The sequence below is a fragment of the Myotis brandtii genome, unplaced genomic scaffold (assembly GCF_000412655.1).
Source record: "Myotis brandtii unplaced genomic scaffold, ASM41265v1 scaffold35, whole genome shotgun sequence".
NCBI lineage: Eukaryota > Metazoa > Chordata > Mammalia > Chiroptera > Vespertilionidae > Myotis > Myotis brandtii.
In genome coordinates this window covers 323,844-328,462 of record NW_005363467.1, presented here as the reverse complement: position 1 = coordinate 328,462, position 4,619 = coordinate 323,844, and the positions used below count along the sequence as shown (strand labels likewise).

Genomic DNA, 4,619 nt, shown 5'->3' with positions numbered 1-4,619 from the left:
TTTTTCTTTTTTTTTTTTGGTGTCCCAACTTACCATTCGCAGAGGGAGAAAGACGAGGCTTTGCTGCTAAGACAGTTACCACTCTCATCATCTGTGCACCAATATTTGCTATCAGGCATTCTAAATAGATTATCACCCGTCCATCTGTGTCGGTATTGATTTATCGGGCGGGGAGCGGCTCTGGAATGGGGCTCCGGGATGAATCGGGGCCCGGCTCAGACACACCAGCCGTCACTCAGGAGCCCATGCTCCCCGCCGGCCCGGCCCGGGGAAGGAGCAAATGATAAATCGCTTATAATATACCGATCCAAACCGATATGCAAATCTTGTTTTTTAAATATATTACTTGAGTAAAAAGAGGCGTCATTAACATATGAATGCCGCATGCAAATGACGGTGACAGCAGATGTTGGTGCATCTAATTGACCTATATGTGAATTGCATCAGAACCCTTAACTCTATTAATTCACTCCCCAGTAGCGAGCGATTGTCCAAAAAAAAAAAAAAGTACACCCTTCCGAAACCATCCGCGGGGGCGCGGGGCCGACGGGGTCCCCGGGATTCTGAAACAAGGTCACCGGCGCGGGTTTTGCTGTCTTCTGCATTCCCCTTCCTACGGATGACATCATCACGGGGCCGTGTAAATCGATCACTTAATAGCATTGAGAAAGGACTGCAGTGGGGAGCGGGTTAGAGGGGGGGAAAAATGGCCCAGTTTTTATTCTTTTTCTTGGCAGAAATGTCATACCTCTTAAACCGAGGGTTCGTGCATGAGCGCACTGTGAAACACACAGATGCCATTTTATTCCCCGTCTTTATTTTTCCACTTCTCCTCGGAATGACATTAAATTGTATTAAATAGCCTTTTGTCCACAGGGCACAGACCACCCCGCATATGATAATGTATTAATGCCCCCACGTAGCAGCCACTGAGCTGCAACATTCGGAGACTTGGAGGATAAGTATGAAGCACCATTGTGTGTATAGCCTGCTAACAACTGTGACACATACTAATAGAAACATACCTAATAAATTACTGCTTTCAGGTCTAGCAAGCTGACATTTCTCTGCAAGGGACAATTTTATATTTGTGGCACAGAACAAAATTGCTTCATATGAAGCCACTGTGGATTAGCATAAAAATTAACACTTAAATTCCAGCTTATTTTCCTCCCTCTCCTCCTGCCACAACAATCAATTCCTCTTATAAATCTGATTAGATTTTATGATGCTTATTATTCAGAGCATGTCTCAGCACAGCATTCACGGGCTTGAAGACTATTTGTTTAAATAGAAAAAAAAAAAGCTAGAAGCAGATAAATCTATAGGTATTTTTTATGACCCCATTCCCCACCAGTTTCTTGCTCATATTGTAACATCGGTAATTGATTGCGCACATTAATTAACATGTAAGGTAGGAATCCGGCATTATGCATGATTTATTTTCCTATCTGGCGAGGAGGTTTGTCTGCTGCCCTTGTGTTTCTAGGACATTGGGCTCGAAGCCGGGCCAGACATAAATGCCAATGCTCATTCCCCCTGAAAGTTATTAATGTCAGATATGAAATGAGATTTTTGATTTCACCTGCTTACTAATCCACCAAAGCTGTTTTGAGTGATGCGGGCTTAAACGCCGAAATTTGAGATGATGTATTGCCCTCTCCGATAACATGCAAATATGTTCATTAGACGTAATTTAGGAGAGAATGGCAACTTTAATAACACGTCCAGGTCAAAACATGGCTGTTCATTGAACAAGTCCTGGCAAATGGCACCGCCCGGGAACTGTCCGGCAGACACCGACCGGGCTTTCTGATGGCAGGAGCGGCGGGCGCCCGGCGCCTCCCATGGCCACGGAGGGCGGAGCTGCCTGAGCGCGGCACGTGGTCTGCAGCCAGGCTCACAAAATACCCGCCCCCCACCCCCAGGAAGGGCCACCAACCGGCCACGTGTTCTGGATGGTCATGGGAGCGCGCCCTGAACCCTCCATTCGAACATGACATTTCCCTTTCTGTCTTGGTGGCTTCGAGTGATTTATACGGTAGATTCCTTCACAAATAAACCAGAAGAGAAAGGAACAGTATCCCGGCCGCTCTGCTGGCTGCCCTGCGTGCTCGTGGCTGTGTATGTTCAATCAAGTAAAGCAACAAGCCAAAGGCCAGTTGGGCAGTGGGGTGGCGAGGGCCTGGACGGGGCGATGGGGACGGAGGATGAGCGCCCGGGACCACTCCGTGTGCCTGTGTGTCTTCCCGTCCCGTGGTCCTCTTCCAGGGTCCCCTCCGGTTACCTAGGCAACCGGGTAAGAACTCTTGTGATTGGCCATGAGCTGAGCCTCAATGTGGGCGGGGCTCTGACCCACAGGTAAGGTGGTTCCTTGGGCGAAGGCTTCATGAATCCTGGGGGGAGGCAGGCCCCCAGGGGTCGCCTACAGCCTGAATGGGGCAGGATGAGCTCCCAGCTGGCCACCGGGCCGCCTTCCTGGTGTGGCACAGGCTGGACCCCGGAGCCAGCAGGTGCCGCCCGCCTGCATGAGTGGACAGGTGACACGGGCTGCGCACCGAAAGGCTCCTTGCAGCGGACACTTTCTCCATGGTCAGCACAGCCCTGGCCGGTGTGGCTCAGTGGATACAGAGTCGGCCTGTGGACTGAAAGGTCCCGGGTTCAATTGTGGTCAAGGGCACAGACCTCGGTTGTAGGCTCCTCCCCGGCCTGGGCCCTGGTCAGGGCGCGTGCAGGAGGCAACCCATCGATGTGTTGCTCTCACACCAATGTTTCTCTCTGTCTCTCCCTCTCTATTCCACTCTCTCTAAAAATCAATGGAAAAATATCCTCGAGTGAGGATTAACAAATATAAATAAATGAACAGTCTACGCTTTGGGGTTTTTTGTTTGTTTGTTTGTTTGTTTGTTTGTTTTTAATCCTCACCTGAGGATATTTTTTCCATTAATCTTTAGAGAGAGAGGGTGGAAGAGAGAGGGAAAGACAGAGAGAAACATCGATGTGAGATAAACACATCGACTGGTTGCCTCCTGCACGCGCCCCAACCAGGGCCCGGGCTGAGGAGGAACCTGCAACTGAGGTCCATGCCCTTGACTGGAATCGAACCCAGGACCCTTTGGTCCACGGGCCGACACTCTACCCACTGAGCCACACCGGCCAGGGCAGGTTTCCGTGCTTTCGGATACAGAGTCTCAACGAGTGAAACACACACCACAGCACCCGCCCCGCCCGTCTTTCAGGGACAGTGTGATGTTCAGACGCAGGAACCGGCAGACACTCCTCCGCGGGAGAAGAGAAGGACGCGCTAGGCCTGCGTGACCCTTGGCAGATTTTTATTCCCACTGTGCCCGCCACTGCATGTCCTGCCCACGCCACGCCTGCCACGCCAGCCACGTAGTCGTCACTAAGACAACAGCCGCTCTCTCCCACCTGGCACACCACAGCCCTGGTGCCCACACTTGACCATCGACTGCTTCCCCGGGGGATCCTCAGGGTTCTCTCGTTCTAGGGGAGCCCAAGGGTGGCTCAGGGTCACAAGAGGTCCAGGGCACCCCACGAAAGCTCAGTCAAACCCGGGGAAAGCCTGGGGGGGAGGCCTCAAGACCCGGCACCCACGTGACACTGGGATCCCACGGTCACAGTAGACGGGCAGGGCCTGCACCTCTCACACGTGCTTGTCCACCTGCAGGTGGCCGCGCCCGGTGACCTGGGTGGTGGTCACTCTGCCACGTTTCTCCAGAGGCTTCAGTTGCTTTCAAAGTGTTTTGTTTGCGAATGAATGAAACAAATGCACGAACGAACAAACGCACAGGTGAGCGCAGCGGTGAAGGGCTGAGCGGATGCACAGCCACACGTGAGTGGGCGGGTGAGGGGGAGAGTGATGGCTGAGGGGGTTAGAAAGGTAACACATTCGTGGGTTGACGCATCGATGCGAACATGCATGTGCAAATGGAGTGAATGAAAGGATACCATTGGCATCTTCTCTCTTCTTTTTAATATATTTCTATTTATTTCAGGGAGGAAGGGAGAGGGAGAGAGAGAGAAACATCAATGATGAGAGAGAATCACGGATCGGCTGCCTCTTGCACGCCCCACACTGGGGACCGAGCCCGCAACCCCCGCATGTGCCCTGACCGGGAATCAAACCGTGACCTCCTGGCACATGGGCCGGCTCCAATGAATTTTGATTGATTGTTTGATTGATTTGAGAGAGAGAGAGAGAGAGAGAAACATCGACACCATGAGCCGGGGCCGGAGCGCCTCCCAGAAGGACAGGGCTCGCCTGAAATGTCTGTGTGTCCCTCCTCCTCCCGCGGCACGAGGTTGGGGACGGCACACCCACATTCCAGTCCCTGACACGGCACCGCCCCCGTCGCCGCGTCTGCCTGTGCCATTAACCAGTTATGATTCTTCTTCAACGGACTCACCGGTTTCTTTAAATCAACTCGTTTCAAATAGAAATCGCCGGTAACACAGCTGAAATGAAACACACTACTTATCCCCCACCGAAGTGTGTGACGCAGATCCCTGACTCTATCCAAGAGGAAAGGGCTGGCACATCGGAGTCACCGCAGAGAGTGGGCACACGGCGTGAGCGGGCGCGGGCGGCCTGGCCTGGA

The 4,619-nt window shown here is 52.5% G+C and overlaps 1 long non-coding RNA gene across 1 annotated transcript in view; it reads right to left on the bottom strand.

Annotated features, from left to right (window-relative positions):
• Window positions 1-4,619, bottom strand: part of LOC102243947 — a 187,222-nt gene that overhangs the window by 90,080 nt on the left and 92,523 nt on the right. The gene's annotated exons all lie outside the window — the stretch shown is intronic.